This window comes from Sus scrofa, chromosome 3 (assembly GCF_000003025.6).
Source record: "Sus scrofa isolate TJ Tabasco breed Duroc chromosome 3, Sscrofa11.1, whole genome shotgun sequence".
Lineage (NCBI taxonomy): Eukaryota > Metazoa > Chordata > Mammalia > Artiodactyla > Suidae > Sus > Sus scrofa.
Window position 1 is genome coordinate 34657054 of NC_010445.4, and position 18511 is coordinate 34675564.

Below are 18511 nucleotides of genomic sequence, written 5' to 3' on the forward strand. Positions count from 1 at the left end.
AATAGGAGCTTTGGCTGCTGGCCTAGGCCACAGATGCAGCAATATGGGATCTGAGCCGCATCTGCAACCTATGCCGCAGCTCTTGGCAACCCCAGATCCTTAAGCCACTGAGCAAAGCCAGGGATCGAACCAGCATCCTCAGGGATACTAGTTGGGTTCGTTACCACGGAGCCACGAGACAAACTCCTATTTTTCTTTTTTTTTGGTCTTTTTAGGGCCACACCTGCAACATATGGAGGCTCCCAGTCTAGGGGTCGAATAGGAGCTACAGCTGCAGGCCCACACCACAGCCACAGCAACACGGGATCCAAGACACGTCTGTGACCCACACCACGGCTCCTGGCAATGCTGGATCCTTAGCCCACTGAGTGAGGCCAGGGATTGAATACACATCTTCACAGATACTAGTCAGATTCATTTCTGCTGCGCCACAGCGGGAACTCCCACTCCTATTTTTAACCTGCTCTCTCCTACAACAGGAGCCAGAAGTTAAGCCAGGCATGGGTCATGCCCAACTCTTGTGAAGCAGCTCTGCAAGCACAACTGAGTAGCATTGTATATGTGGTTTCTTTTCTGCAGAAGGAATATTGCTCATCAATATTAGCTTCCTATTCAAACCAGATTATTATCCTAGATTCCACATGAGATTAGCAGCATGGAAATGATCATTCTCTGGCTGCAAGTACAGGCTGAGCATTTTCTGAAGAGAATGCAACCCCTGGGGATCTAGATTGCGAGATAAAAGTCACTCTAATTCATGCATGTAAACAATTTAATGCAGCGCTGAAACTCATGTTACCTGTTCAAGGCTCATGGATGGTTTTCCTTATTTTCACCGAACTGCAGAAAAGAAACGCTGTCAACCACAAATTCAGTGACATCAGCTCTAAACGCGGACATGCACACTGCCTTCGGCGCGTGCTAACCAGAAGGTTAATGCGTTCTGAGAACCAGGTAGGGCCATGGGTGAGCAGGGGCATTTTCAGGTTTCTTGCTGATATTCTGAGACGTGATCTGGAAAAGGACCCTCTCTGAGAGGGCTTGCACTCAAGGCTATGATGCCATCCTTGTTTGGTTCCATACCTTGGAATGGAACAACGGCATTCAGCTGACAGAGAAAACCCGAAACCTGTTCCGTGAAAACAGTTGTAGAGGTCAAAGACATGTGCCACAAGGTTCCAGATCTAAGTGATATCATAGGGTATTCGCCTTTCTCTTTCTGACGTCCTTCACTCTGAATGAGAGTCAGAAAAAATAAATAAAAAAAAGGAAATTTGCCACTGGGAAAAAATTAGGACAGTGAAAGGTGGTTTAACCCCAAACACTAAATTCAACTTTATATCCAGTGACTCAAGCCCAGTTACTGAGTTGATGAAGTATTCTGCCCTTCTCTCCTCCCTTTCCCTCTCTCTCTGTCTCTCTTAAATAGAACAATCTTTATTTTCAGTGGAATACAATACAGTGAGTTTTTATATTAAAAAATGTGTTCCTTTTCAGCACGATTGTTTGAGACCCAGGCAAGATTGCGAGCAGCCCCTAGAAGAAGCTCTCCTTTATACAATAAAAGAGCTCCCAGAATTTTCAGAATTTTGAAGCAGTGTATACCTAGTCTTTTGTCCCCACCTCTCCAATAAAACAGAAAGGTCTTAAGGCCGCAAGAAATCTAAGAACGGGCTGGTTCCTTCTCACGTTTTTGTTTTGAACATGCCCTGTGATTCTCCTCCAAAGGACCAAGGCCCAACTTTGAATGCCCACAGTCACAGGGAGCTCGCTTCTCTAAGAAGCTCACCCGTCTGTACACAGAGGAGTCTAGGGCTTAACAGGACCTCGTCTGGCTTCCGTATGTCAGCTTCATTTCCCGAAAGCAGTGGAGAGAATTAAAGCAATTAACTCATCATTATTGACATGGTAATATATTCACATACATGAAATCTAAAAAGCAGATGCAGATTTAGAGTGCGATGGCTCAGGAAAAGAAGCGATAAAACACAATTATGGTACAACTGGGGAAATCTGACTAGATATTTGACGATGCTAAGGAATTATTGTTACTTTTTGGTGCAAATAGGATACTGTATCAATTGTATTTAAAGCACTCTGTTAAGAGCTACTGATTCATCAGATGGATACGTGCCAAATGTATGTTGGGTTTTCCTCTGGAAATGCCATTCAAATGAGATGAAAGGGAGAATATACGTTCAAAGACTCACAGGAATAAAGGCATTGGAAGAGACGTAGTGCATCAAAGATTCTAACATGTTACGGAAGATGGAACGTGGATGGAAGCGAACCCTCCGGCCAAGCAGAGGGGAGAGCCTGTAAGGGGCCCGCTGAGAGAGGTACTAGTGATACAGCCACTTAGATGCAGGGAGGCTTAAAGATGGAAGGCTCCAGGAATACACTAAAAATGGCCATCAGGTATACATTATTTTTTCTTTTTAGGGCTGCACTTGTAGCACATGGACATTTTCCCAGGCTGGGGGTTGAATCAGAGGTGCAGCTGCCGGCCTACACTACCGCCACAGCAACACCGGATCTGAGCCGCATCTGTGACCTACACCACCGCTTGCAACAACGCCAGATCCTTAACCCACTGAGCAAGACCAGGGACCTACCATATCGCCCATGTCCTCATGGATACTAGTGGGGTTCTTCACCCACTGAGCCACAATGGGAACTCCCTAGTTATACACTTTGATGGGAGAAATGAAATCCCACAGTGCAGTGTGGTCACACCCCTCTTCCACGGAGCAGGAAGGCTTAGAATCTGTGTCTGAATTGTGTTTGATCAAAAAGAGATGGGTCTTTGCTCTCTTCAGAGGGGTCTGCTATCAGTGTGATGGTGCATTCACCATAAAAATTTGGGACGTTTCTTCCCTGTAGTCTCTAGAAGAGGTTAAACAGCATGGGAGTTATCTGATGCTTTAATTTCTTTTAAAAATCATCTGCAGAGTTCCTGCTATGGCACAGTGGGTTAAGAATCTGACTGCAGTGGCTGGAGTCACCACAGAGGTGCAGGTTCAATCCCCCAGCCCAGATTGGTGGATTAAAGGATCTGGTATTGCTGCAGCTGTGGTGCAGGTCACAGCTTCAGCTTGGATTCAATCCCTGGCCCAGGAACTTCCATATGCCATGGTGGATGCAGCCATAAAAAAAAAAAAATATCTGCATCTAGTATTTCTGTGGATTTTTAAAAAAATTTCTTTGTCTCTATGACAACATTCACTGATAGTTTGCTTAAATTTTTTTTTCCACTCTCGGCATCAGTTTTGGTAATTTACTCTTTGTTTTTTCAACCAGATAACCCAGATCAGTAAGAGCAGAATCACTTCTGTTACAGAGCTCCTCTCCACACCTTGCCGCATTTACAGACAGCTTCCTCTAGGAATGACATGTGTGTGTTCCTGTGTGTAAGATGTGTGTGCATGTGTGTGTGTGTGTGTGTGTGTGTATGTACATGCATGTTTCATTTGGTTTCATCCATCATCTATCAGCTGGGCTACACAGAAAGAGGGGGCATTAGTGGCTGTCTCTTTAGGGCCCATTCCTGATTTGGAAAAGAACATGAAAAAGAATATATATATATATATATATATATATAAAACAATCACTTTGCTGTACACCTGAAACCAACACAACATTGTAAGTCAATTATACTTCAATTTTTTTAAAAAAAAGCTACTAGAAGAAAACACAGGCAAAACACTCTCTGACATCAACACCATGAATATTTTCTCAGGTCAGTATCCCAAAGCAATAGAAATTAGAGCAAAAATAAACCCATGGGACCTCATCAAACTGAAAAGCTTTTGCACAGCAAAGGAAACCAAAAAGAAAACAAAAAGACAACTTTCAGAATGCGAGAAAATAGTTTCAAATGATGCAACCGACAAAGGCTTAATCTCTAGAATATATAAACAACTTATACAACCCAACAGCAAAAAAGCCAATCAATCAATGGAAAAATGGGCAAAAGACCTGAATAGACTGTTCTCCAAGGAAGATATACAGATGGCCAACAAACACATGAAAAAATGCTCAACATCACTGATTATAAGAGAAATGCAAATCAAAACTACCATGAGATACCACCTCACACCAGTCAGAATGGCCATCATTAATAAATCCACAAATAACAAGTGCTGGAGGGAGTGTAGAGAAAAGGGAAAACTCCTGCACTGTTGGTGGGAATGTAAACTGGTACAGCCACTACGGAGAACAGTTTGGAGATACCTTAGAAATCTATACATAGAACTTCCATATGACCCTGCAATCCCACTCTTGGGCATCTATCCGGACAAAACTCTACTTATAAGAGACACATGCACCCGCATGTTCATTGCAGCACTATTCACAATAGCCAGGACATGGAAACAACCCAAATGTCCATCAACAGATGATTGGATTTGGAAGATGTGGTATATATACACAATGGAATACTACTCAGCCATAAAAAAGAATGACATAATGCCATTTGCAGCAACATGGATGGAACTAGAGAATCTCAAACTGAGTGAAATGAGCCAGCAAGACAAAGACAAATACCATACGATATCACTTATAACTGGAATCTAATATCCAACACAAATGAACATCTCCTCAGAAAAGAAAATCATGGACTTGGAAAAGAGACTTGTGGCTGCCTGATAGGAGAGGGAGCTTGGGGTTATCAGACACAACTTAGAATAGATTTACAAGGAGATCCTGCTGAGCAGCATTGAGAACTATGTCTAGATACTCATGCTGCAACAGAACAAAGGGTGGGGGGAAAAATGTAATGTATACATGTAAGGATAACTTGATCCCCTTGCTGTACAGTGGGAAAATAAAATAAAAATAAGAATAAATTTAAAAAAAATAAATAAAAGACCCTAAAAAAAAGCTGCTAATAATGAAAATGACTCTTGTCCAAAGAAATGCAAATGACTTTTTACTACTAGAGAGAGAGAGACTGTTAGTTTTTCACTTATTGAAACATGACCACAAATACTATATTTTCTTGCTATATAAGACAACAAATGGTTTTGTGTCTATGAGTAAATTTATTTCAGCTTTCCTGATTTCGTGTATGTATATGCTATGGATAAGAATCACTTGTATAGCTATATATGCATATGTACACACACACTATATATATTTATATATATATATATACATGCAATATATCTGTATATATGTATACACACACACTACATATATGCAGGTATATATACATACACACATATATAGTGTGTGTGTATAGTGTGTATACCTGTTCTTTAAATTCTCTTTAGAACTAGTTTTAACATCTTACTGGTTCCCTCACTAACGAATGGGTTGAATAAAATCTTTGACATGTGTTAAAAAAAATAAAATAAATAAATTGACGGCTGTGCCCCTCAGCACACAACTTGGATCTGGGAGAACTTTGTTCAAGCATCTCTGCCCTCCTGCTGCTCAACCTTCTCTCTCTGTGTCTGTCTTCCTCTCTCTCTGTCCCATGAACTAAATGTCCTTCTGAGTTTCTTCAACACTGGAGCATGCACTTCCCTTTCTCTTTTTGTTGGTTTTGGGTGAGGCCTCAGAGGAGAATGAGGTGGAATATCAGTCTTTGGCGGGCCTGAAAACCAGAAGTCTTCTGGATTCTTAAAAGCATGTCTTCTTTGCAAAATTTCCCATGCGCTCATTGACAATATCTGTCTTGTTCAAGTCTGTCCCCTGAGCCTCTGACTCACAATAGGGGCTGAATAAATATTTGTTGAGTGAATGCAAAAATAAGTTAATAAATAAAATATAATCTCCTGCTGAGGAAAAAAGAAAATGTAGAAGGTGCTGGGGAGGCTGTATATCAAGAAGTTAATACTGGTTACCTCTAGATGGAATGGGCTCGGTATTTCTTTTTGCTTTAGGCTACACATAAGCATGGTTCTTTTGTAATGAGAGGGAAAGACTTTCATAAAATACCATTTTAAGAGCATTTTAAACAAGTGCTCTTGTTTAAAAACAGTGACAAGGGAGTTCCCGTCAAGGCTCTGTGGTTAGCGAATCTGACTAGGCACCATGAGGCTGCGGGTTCAATCCCTGGCCTCACTCAGTGGGTTAAGGATCCGGTGTTGCCATGAGTTGTGGTGTAGGTTGCAGACGCACCTTGGATCCTGCATTGCTGTGGCTGTGGCATAGGCCGGCGGCTACAGCTCCGATTCGACCCCTAGCTTGGGAACCTCTATATACCGCGGGTGTGGCCCTAAAAAGACATAAATAAATAAATAAATAAATAAAAACAGTGACCAGCGGTACTGGATCTGCAACGATGGTCTACATCCTGGCGCCCCATTGTTCTGTGAATATGCTTGTCCCTGCAGAATCACAGTTCCCAGTCTGGACTCGCAAAATGATGCTCACGACCCTTATCAGAGGAGAGGTAATCCCCCCCTCAGGCCTCTCCTGCAATATGAGGAACCCACAATTGATCATGCTCCCTTAGGATGAACCAAATGCGCACGGCCGACAGTCAGAGACAAGTGTTTGAGAAAAGGCCACCAGAGAAAATGGTGTGATTGCTTTCTCCTTTTCAGGGTTGATTTGGTGATTTCAGAGGAGTTCAGAGAGGAAGATCAAGCTTCTTAGTTCCAACACTTTGCACAAATAACACGTCCAAAAAACGGGAGCGGGGGTGTCCTTGGGGATGCCAACACCCCCCCTCGCTCCTCTCTCTCCAGACATTCATCACTTCTGTCTGTTTTCCACCTGCATCAAACTCAACCCCACCATCCCCTCTGTTCCATCCATGGCTTAAAATGCTGTCCTTCCTGGATCCTTTTTCGCATTAGGTCTTGGCTCAAGTGCCAGCCCCTTGGAGAGACCTTCCTCTGTGACTCAGTCTAACACAGCCAGTTGCAACCCCCTGTCCCATTATCCTATTTTATTTCCCCTATCAGATATGCTCTTCCTTTCTCAACTTATTCACGTACTTTCCTTCCCCCGTGAGCAAGGCGGGTTTTCTGAGATCCTTGTTTGCCTGGTTTTATTCCCAACACATGTAAGAACTAAGATATATATATATTTTTTGTCTTTTGTCTCTTTTGTTGTTGTTGTTGTTGTTATTGTTGCTATTTCTTGGGCCGCTCCCGCGGCATATGGAGGTTCCCAGGCTAGGGGTTGAATCGGAGCTGTAGCCACCGGCCTACGCCAGAGCCACAGCAACGCGGGATCCGAGCCGCGTCTGCAACCTACACCACAGCTCACGGCAACGCCGGATCGTTAACCCACTGAGCAAGGGCAGGGATCGAACCCGCAACCTCATGGTTCCTAGTCGGATTCGTTAACCACTGCGCCACTACGGGAACTCCGAACTAAGATATTTTAATATGCTAGATGCTTCACACATCTGCAGGAATGGAAGGGGGAAAAGGACAAAAGAAAGAAGAGAGAAAGGGAGGGAGGAGGAAAAATGAACACAGTGCCTCTCAGCTGCAGATCTGAACTTCAAAACTGATGGAGATACACCGGAAAATAAAGGTGCTTCCATTTCCCACTATTCTTCTTTAGAAGACAGGTGAAATTATAAAAGGTAGATTTCCTATTCTGTACAAATTGCAAATTAACATATATATGTAGTAGAAACTAAAATATGAATAAAATGATTCAGACTTAGTTTTTCTCCATTCACACATCACTGACAGTAAATCTGTTACCTGACGAAAGAGGAAATGCATAGAAAAACTAGGACCTTGACATTTTTCTGAATCCTTGGCTTAAGAAAGTTACAAATTTTCAACCCAGATTATTTCCTTTGAACCTGAAACATGAAACAGAAATTATTATCAATAGTTTACTCTTTAAGAATTATACAGATATATTATATATACTTAATATATCATATGGATATATTATATATACTTAAGAGTAAACTTAATAGTTTACTCTTTAAGAATCATACGGATATATTATATATACTTAAGAATCATACGGATATATTATATATACTTAATCATATGGATATATATACTTAGGTATATTATATATACTTAAGAATCATACGGATATATTATATATACTTAAGTATATACTTCCATATATACTACGGAACTATTGAAGAGGGAAAAACGGGGGTCTGATTGCTACCAGTGTCCCCTCCCTGGGCCACAGTAATGGCTAAAACATTGGTTTAGATGGAGTCTCCATCGGCCTCAACCCCTGAACAACCAGGACAAGGAGAGCCCCAGATGACAGTGACAGACACTGAGCATGAGCGAGAAATAACCTTTGTTGTTATAAAGCCACAGATTGTTTTGTTTCTGCAGCAAAGCACAACCCATCCTGACCAATCCATAGTGAGCAATTGGGGATGAGAGAGTAGGGAGAAAAAAAGAGAAGATGTAATCAGAGGCGTTTGTAGGATTAAGGGGAAAAGCTGGAAAAAGAGAGAAATTGAAGATCTAAGAAAAGGTGCATTGAGTTGGTTGGTTCGGAGGAGCTAAGAGCTATGTCACCCCTGTGCACGCTGGTAGCCACAGACCAAGCACATTGTGTGTCAACAACCTATAAGATGCTCATGGCACGTGTTGTCGCTGTTACAGAAATTTTCCGCCAGTAGGATTTCTTCCGGAGAAAGCTAAGGAGCCGATGATCAAGTCTTTGTCTGAGACCATTTATGGGGGGGGACCTTCCTGAACAAGCAGAAGAATGAAAGAAAATCTCAGTGCCTCAGTTGCCTCATCCATAAAATGGTGATAATAGCAGAATCTACTGGGTAGAGTTGTTGTCAGAATTTTACATGTAAAGCACTTAGCACAGCATCTGGAACGAAGTGAGTTCCATGTAAGCATGACCTCAGAACCCTTTCTTGTTTTAAGAAGAAGCTTTAAACAGGGTGATAAAATCTACTAATGGCTACTTTTTGCAGCTACTTAAAACACAGGGGAATTGTAAGGAACAGCAAGGTTCTGCTGTGCTAGGAAACACAGGAGCCAGGTGAGTGATGACTCTACATATTAACTCTACCAGCCTTAAAGCCAATTTGTTTGATAGAAGTCAATCCTAATGTATCTTTCAAATGAACTTATTCACAAACTAGAAACAGACTCACAGACACAGAAAACAAACTTATAGTTACCCAAGAGCGTGGGTGTGTGTGTGTGAGATAAATTAGGAGTTTGAAACGAACAGATATATCCCACTCCTGGGCATCTATCCAGAGAAAACCATGACTTGAAAAGACACATGTACTCCAATGTTCATTGCAGCAACCTAAATGTCCATCAACAGAGGAGTAGATAAAGAAGATGCAGTACATATACACAATGGAATATTACTCAGCCAGTAAAAGGAAAGAAATAATGGCATTTGCAGCAACATGGATGGACCGAGAATTATCACACTAAGTGAAGTCAGTCAGACAGGGAGACACCAACATCAAATGCTCTCACTTCCATGTGGAATCTTAAAAACGGACATGATGAACTTCTTTGCAGAACAGATACTGACTCACAGACTTTGAAAAACTGACAGTTTCCAAATGAGATAGGTTAGGGGGTTGGGGGGTCGGGGGTGGGTTGGGGGGTTGGGATAGAAATGCTATAAAATTGGGTTGTGATGATCATTGTACAACTATAAATGTAATAAAATTCATTGAGTAATAGTAAAAAAAGAAAAAAATACTCTGCTTCCAAAAAAAAAAAAAAGAGGTTAACAGATACACACTGCCATGTTAAAAAATATGCAAACCACAAGGACCTACTTTCTAGCACAGGAAACTATACTCAATATCTTATCATAACCTCTAATGGAAAAGAATATGAAAAAAATATATGTATGTATGCATAACTGAATCGTTATGTACACTTGAAACTAACACAACACTGTAAATTAACTATACTCCAATAAGAAAAAGAGCAAGAAAAATTTGGTCTTTATGTTTCTTGATAAAAAAATTCACATGGATACATCATGGTAGATCTGATATTAGCTAAGTTTGAATTAACGAGAGGTTCTGTTGGCTGAGGCTGCCAGAGAAACAGTGAAGGAGGTAAAAGAAAAGTGGGGGAAGACAGGACAAGACAGCCAGAGCCCGAAACAGAGAGACAGAGGCAGAGAGAGGAGGTGAGCAATGCACAGAGAGCAACAGGGGAAGTGGGCAGAGACAGAAGCTCCAAAGAGCCGAGAGGCAGGGAGCTAGAAGAAAGATCTAGGAAAAAGCAAGGCTTATTGACTAGTTGACAAAACAGACTACAAAATCAATAATGTTTGCTCTGACACTTCAGATAACTTCCCGATAACGCCGGGCAGCGTGCTGAAGGAGAGGGGCTCCTATGGCTGACAGCTTCTCTCCAGAACCAGTTGAGTTTTCTTCATTTTTACATCTCCCCAGGTGGGAAGCAGTGCAGGCTGTCACCTTCCAAAAGGATCCAAAAGGATGAAAGTGAGCCTGCTTCACCATGAAGGGGACTTTGGAGCTGGGAGCAGGGGGGTGGTGGAGGTATGGGTTTTGGGATCCTTGTTTTCTTGGTTCCTAGGGGCTCTGTCACTGACTGATTCTGCCTTCCTGGTGGCAGGAATAATAATGCAATACTACTTTTGAAGACTGTTGCCAAAGCTAGCCCCAAAGACAAAGAATTAACTTTCTTGACAAGTCTCTCAAACTTTGGTATTGTACAGATAACTTCTTTTTTTTTTCTTTTTTCAAAAATTTTTAAAGTATAGTTGAGTTACAATGTTGTGTCAATTTCTGCTCTACAGCAAAGTGACCCAGTCATATACATATTTGCACTCCTTTTTTCATAGTATAGATAGCTTCTGATGAGGAAAAGTCATGGAAATCTTCAGTGTTGACTCATTATTGTTATTTTTTTTAAATTTTATGGCTGCATCCACAGCATATGGAAGTTCCCAGGCCAGAGATTGAACCTGAGTCTATACTGCAGCTGTGGCAACACAGGACCCTATAACCCACTCCTCTGCCAGGCCAAGGATCGAACCCAAGCCTCCACGTCAACCTGAGCTGCAGTCGGATTCTTAATCCGCTGTGCCACAGAGGAAATCCCTTGACTCATTATTTTTACAACACCTTCAGTTAAATGTGTAACCACTGATGTAAGCATATACTCTCACACTTAGAGTGCTTATGCATCTATAAAAATTAAAATAATTGTACAAACTAAATGCACACAAGCCCTCATACCAACAAAATCCAAATTAGCCACATTCATTTAAAGGGAGGGATCTTTTTAAAGTAAATTGTCAGCATGGGGTTTAATAGTAGAAAACCCATGGCCTAGGTATCATTCTACCTTAGTTGTTTTTTGGTTGTTTTGGTCTTTTGGGGGCCGCACTCACAGCACATGGAGGTTCCCAGGCTAGGGGTCAGATCAGAGCTGCAGCTGCTGGCCATAGACACAGCCACAGCAACGCAGGATCTGAGCCGAATCTTCGACCTACACCACAGCTCACGGCAACTCCAGATACTTCACTGCCTAAGTGAGGCCAGGGATCGAACCCGCATCCTCATGGATACTAGTCGAGTTCATTACTGCTGAGCCATGATGGGAACGCCTGATCTCTCTTTAACCTTGGTGATGATAATATATAAAAATCCCTGCTCCTAAATAGATGCAGAGAATGACATTACTATGTCCCAAATCTTTATTTGCTAGTATAGAATAATCAGGCGTTAAGGCCCCCACATGGAAAAAAAAAATGCTGCTATTACCAGAGACCCGCTTAGGAGCAGCCCCTTGACTTTCCATAAAGTTGGTCACACACCTGAAGACAAGGTTAGCACTGTATCTTCTGGAAACCTGAATCAAATGAACACATGGTTCTACTACTGCTGGAATCAGAAGAAAAGGTTTTTTTGGTTTTTTTAGGTCCACACCTATAGCATATGGAAGATCCCAGGCTAGGGGTACAATCAGAGCTACAGCTGCCAGCCTACACCACAGCCACAGCAACACACAGATCTAAGCCGTGTCTGCGACCTACACCACAGCTCATGGCAAGGCCAGATCCTTAACCCACTGACTGAGGACAGGGATCGAACCCTCGTCTTCACGGATGCCAGTCGTTCGTTTCCACTGAGCCACAAGGGGACCTCCAAGAAAACTTCTGAATGGACTCCTCACAAACCAAGGATGATGCCCACGTAGTGTCAGCAAACGTGAAATCCAGGGAATGCATGCAAGCGGGCGCCAACAAGAATGACATCCATGAAACACATCCGCTTCTGCGAGACTGCAACCTTGAAATCCTGACCCAAGGTGTTTGCAATGTGGCCCTTCTTGTTCTACGATTCACTGGGAACACACTCACTTCTCTCCATGCCCTGCAAACCCTTTGTCCCTACAACGAGTGCCCATGCAACGTGGGCCGAGTTCAAGCAAAAACTCAAAAAAGTGGGTGGACTCCGTGTGCTGCTACCTGGTAATGAGGTGAATCATAATAAGCTTTATTCAACTGAAGTATAGTTACTTTACAGTGTTGTGTTGGTTTCTGGTGTACAGCAAAATGACTCAGTCATATATATATATATATATATAAAATCTTTCTATATATATAGAATATACATCCTATACATACTAATATACTACATTAAAATGCTATAATATATTAATATACACTATAATACATTAATATAGACAGAATAATATATATATTCTTTTCTTTTTTTTTTTTGTCTTTTTGCAAGACCTGAGGATTCCATGAAACCTTTGGGAACCAGGTAACTCTCACTCACTTTGAACTATCCCATAATTTGTCTTAAAGAGGAAAGCTCATGAAATTTATTGCTCGCTTTTGTTTAGTATAATTCAGTGTAAAATGCTTGCTAATATTTGGACTATTGTGTACTCAGTTCTGCCCTACTCTAAGTTGAATTTCTTTGAAATTCGTCAGCTTGAAAATATTTAAAAGCCCTAATTGACTCTGATATGCTGTTTCTTTTGAACTTGATAAACTTATTTATAAGACTTTACTTAAATTTTATTTATTCGTATTTTATAAATGAGAATGGTCCATGGTTTTCTTTTTCGTGATACATTTCTTTTTTTTTTTTTTTTTTTTTTGCTATTTCTTGGGCCGCTCCCGCGGCATATGGAGGTTCCCAGGCTAGGGGTCCAATTGGAGCTGTAGTCTCCAGCCTACGCCAGAGCCACAGCAACGTGGGATCCGAGCCGCGTCTGCAACCTACACCACAGCTCACGGCAACGCCGGATCGTTAACCCACTGAGCAAGGGCAGGGACCGAACCCGCAACCTCATGGTTCCTAGTCGGATTCGTTAACCACTGTGCCACGACGGGAACTCCTATTCTTTTCATTATAGTTTATGACGAGATACTGAATACAGCTCCCTGTGCCATATAGTAGGACCTTGTTGCTCACCTATTTTATACATAGTAATTTACACCTGATAATCCCAACCTCCTCATTTATGCTTTTATTTTCTTCAGATTCTAAAACATTTCCTTCCGAAATCCCAGAGCTCAGCAATATATCCTAAAACCTTCTAGGCCCAGGGGACCTCAGGTTGAGAAGGGAGGATGAGGGCAGCTCTTCTTCTGAGTCCCAAGCCTCAGACTCTGGTATAATCTGAGTCTGGTGATGGATGAGTCCAGGGTGCCTGAAGACCCTGACTTTGGGGAGGAGTGGGCTGTGCTCCCAGCTCCGGATTCCCTCCCTTCCTTCCTCCTGCTGTTTGCTGGAAGGCAGACCTGTAAGGACCATGGGTTGCCTTTGGCTTCCGAGTTGGTTCATGGGTAGGGGGCACTAGCAGGACTGGGAAAAGAGGGAGAATGCATCTAGCTCATTAATCTCCTGGACCCCTGCCTTCCGGGGCCCCAGGGCTCACTGCAACCCACTCCTGAAGCCCACGGATCCTGCTCAGGCATCGCCTTAGCAGTCCCTTAGCCCAGAGCCCTGCCCTATGCTTTGCTGCATTCCCCAACTCTACCCTAATTTCTGTAACTATCCCCTTCTATAAACTCTCCTCAAAGTACTCAATTTGACGAGGCATCATCTACCTGCCAAGATTTTGATTAATACAAGCATCTAGTCAATAGAATTAGAGGCACCTACAATCTCCAAGAGAACACACAGAACACGGTTAGTGGGATGTGCGCACGCACACACACACACACTGCACCTACACACCCCGCACACATTTCTCGGGGAAGGGCTGGGAAGAGAATTCTCCTTTGTAGCTACTTTAGGATGGGCTGGGCATGAAAGGAGGTACCAGAGGCATCTATCATAAAGTGTCTTGATCACGTTTTGAGAGAGGGTTTAGTCTTCCCATTTCACAGATGAAGAAATGAAGTCTCCAAGAGTGGACGGATCCAGCCCAGAAGGACAGCCAGAGAGGGACTCTGTGGGGACCGCCTCAGACTCCAAGCAGGCGTTCTCTTCCCCGTCCCCCTCAATCGCTCCAGCTGCTTGTTTACGTCTGTAGAAGTCTCATGTGATTTGAGCCTGATTTTAATTTTAGACCAATGCCGAAGGAAGGGAGGACAAGGGGCAGCCCTAGAGGAATCACAGCAGCCAGTGGGACAGTTCAGAAGGCCTATGCTCTGTGACATGATTCCAAACACCAGGATGCGAGCCATAGGCTTTGGGGAAGGTAAGGGAAGCTTCCTGTTAGGTGGGTGTGGACAGTCATGGGAGAGATGCAAAGATAAAAAGGAACGAGGGAAATCGTCCTGGGGAAATACTTGAGGAGGGAGGCAGAGACAGAGCTACAGACGAGGACAAAATAAGCAAATGATTTTCCAAATAGGGAGTTATTCACAGACGTGGAGAACCGACCTGCGGCTGCTGAGGGGGAGGAGGATGGAGTGGGATGGACTGGAATTTGGGGGTTAGGAGATGCAAACTATTACATTTAGAAGGGACAGGCAGTGGAGGTCCTGGTGTACAGCACTGGGAACTATATCCAATCTCTTGGGATAGAACATGATGGAAGATAATATGAGAAAAAGAATATGAGAACATGATGGAAGATAATATGAGAAAAAGAATGCATATATGTATATATGTGTGTGTGTGTATATATATATATATATATAGTTGACTTACAGAACATTGTAAGTCAACTATACTTTTATGAAAAAAATTTAAATAAAATAAAATTAAATTAAATTAAAAATAAGGAGTTAGGAGTTCCCACGGTGGCTCAGCAGTCATGAACCCAAACTGGACTAATATTCATGAAGATGCAGGTTCAATCCCTGGCCTTGCTCAGTGAGTTAAGAACCCAGCGTTGCCATGGGCTGTGGTATAGGTCTCAGAATGGCTCAGATCTAGCTTTGCTACAGCTGTGGTGTAGGCTGGCTGCTGCAGCTCTGATTTGACCCCTAGCCTGGGAACTTCCATATGCCCCAGGTTGAGCTCTAAAAAAAAAAGACCAAAAAAAAAAGGAGTTATTTAAATGAATCAGGGTGCATCCAATTGATGGACAACAGATACCCTGACTCCTGGGTTCTTTCCATTCAGCTGTGATCTACAGAACATAAACCACTGTGCATGAGGAATATATTTTTCTTTCTACTACACTGAAGAGTTATTTGATCCTATGGGAATAAAGGCTTAGAAACATACCTAAGGTCTTCTTTTATCTGTTCCCAATCCTCATGCATGAAACAAATACATTCTCTACTCCAAACCCTAGCCCATAGAAAAACATGATTTGAGTCAGCAGAAATTTAATTCCCATCATAGAAACCAATGGGAGGAAGTAAACAGCTAGCTGACATTGTCAAGCAATGTCGTAAAACCTTCCTTGCAACAGTGACGTCATAAGATACATTACAACTTTTATCTAACAGCTGGTTCACTTCAAAGTACTGCTAAGCCTTGCTTACCCAGATATTATGTCAATAGCAATCTTGGTAGGCAAATCATCAGATCGAAAGCGGTGGAAGAAAAAGGTCTCTGTGAAGTCATAAGGAAACCCACCACCCAGAAGACCTTGCTAAGCTCCCATTCAATGTTCTAGACCTAATTTTCATAAGTGAGGTGGGAGTCAGTCCCCACCCAGTGACCCATGGCTCCTGATCGTTCACCCTTGTGTAGCCTCTGACTAACAGAATGAGGGAGAAGCCATGCAGGGTAGACCATGAGAGGATAACAAAACATCTCAAAAGATCCACCTTGTTATTGGGCTATTATTTCTGAGAACCCAGCTATAAGAAGCTCAAGCCACTGGGAGAAGCCATGTGCCATACTCCCTTCCACAGCCCCAGCTGGGCATCAGCTGACAGCCAGCCTCCATCGTCAGGCTCAAGGTAAGCTTTTCTGGAATCTATCCTGGTCGAACCTTCAGGTAACTCCTGTCCCAGCTGCCGTCTAGAACCAACCTCTGTGGAGAACCATCTGATTAGACAACCCCGAGTGAAAACGGTCCATCCCGGTTGACATACAGAACCACAAGAGACATTAATGAATTGCTTCAAAGCAATGCCTTTGGAAGAGTTTGCTGTGCATCGAGAGATATGTGAAATATTGGACTACCAGGTTTCCAGTCGTACAACATGGATTAGAAGGACTCATGAAAGTGAAGACATGGCAGCAGTAGAGATTACAAGGTAAGATTGAGGGAAATATCAGAAACCATTAAAATCAAGAGCAGAGCACATGGAGAAATGTTCAACATCACTAATTATTAGAGAAATAAAAATCAAAACTACAATGAGGTACCACCTCACACTGGTCAGAATGACCATCATTAGCAAGTCTACAAAAAACAAGTGCTAGAGAGGGTGTGGAGAAAAAGGAACCCTCCTACACTACTGGTGGGAATGTAAACTGGTACGACCACTGTGGAAGACACTATGGCAGTTCCTCAGAAAACTCAATATAGAACTACCATATGATCCAGCAATCCCACTCTCAGGTATACATCCAGATTTTTATTCAAAAACACACATGCACCTCTATGTTCACTGCAGCCTTATTCACAATAGCCAAGATATGAAAACAACCTAAATGTCCACAGACAGATAAATGGATTAAGATGTGGTACATATACACAATGGAATACGACTCAGCCATTAAAAAGAACAAGAAAATGCCATTTACAGCAACATGGATGGAATTAGAGATTCTCATACTAAGTGAAGTAAGTTAAAAGGAGAAAGACAAATACCATATGGTATCACTTAAATGTGGAATCTAAAATACGGCACAAATGAATCTATCTACAGAAAAGAAACAAACTCATGGACATGGAGAACAGACTTATGGTTTCACGCAGGAGGGACAGGGAGTAGGATGGAATGGGAGTTGGGGTTAGCAGATGTAAACTACTGCATTTGAAGTAGATAAGCAATCAGGTCCTGCTATGTAGCACAGGGGACTGTATCCAGTCACTTGTGATGGAACATGATGGAAGATGATACAGGAAAAAGGCAATATTAGAAAAAGAATATACATACATAACACACACACACATATATATATACATACACACACATACACACATGGGTATATATGAATGACTGGGTCACCATGCTGGACAGCAGAAACAGACACAAAACTATAAATTAACTATTCTTTAATAAAAATAAAATTTTTAAAATCTAGGGAAGAAATCATAACACAGTATTGGAGACCATTCAGTGGGCAGGGGTGGGAGCAAATGGCCAACCCAGTACCAGACCCCTCACGATAAGCATTACTAAATCCCACCACTTTATACTCAGATACTCAAGAGAACTTGGCGTTAGGAAGAGTATTCTTGTCAGCCTATTTGAGAACCCACAAAGGTGAGGAATCATTTTGTGAAAGGTTTTGATGGTCAAAGACTAAACTGACATTGTCCAGGAGTTTAAGGAGGCAAACTTTGATTTTCTGCAAACTGACTAATGAGGGCCACTTAATTTCCACCTAACAATCTCTAATACGCAGCGTATTCTTGCCTCATGACTCTTTCCGACCTGTGGAATTCCACAGTGGCGTGAGAGCCAGGGAAACACATTCATGGATTCACTGATTGAGGGAGCAAGGATGCATTAACACTGACTAATCACTCGTCCTTGGCCAGGCATCATTCATAGAAAGGTGAATTAGTATGGTCCATGCCTGCACCACTTGTCATCCAATGAGGGAGCTGGGAAGAAGAGGCCATGGGGTGGAGAAAAGGGACCCCTCCTCCCACGTTGCTGGTGTGAACGTAAATCGGTACAACCACTATGGAGAACAGTATGGAGGCTCCTTAAAAAAAAAACAAAAAACAAAAAAAAAAAACAAAAAAAACCCTAAAAATAGAGTTGCCATATGACCCAGCAATCCCACTCCTGGGAACACATTAGGGCAAAACTATAATTTGAAAAGATACATGTACCCCTTTGTTCATAGCAGCGCTGCTCCCAAGACATGGAAACAGCCTAAGTGTCGACCAACAGATGAACAGGTAAGGAAGACGGAATATACACAATATATATACAGCAATGTATACATTGGAATACTACTCAGCCATTAAAAAGAACAAAATAATGCCATTTGCAGCAATATGGATGGATTGAGAGATTTCCGTACTAAGTGAAG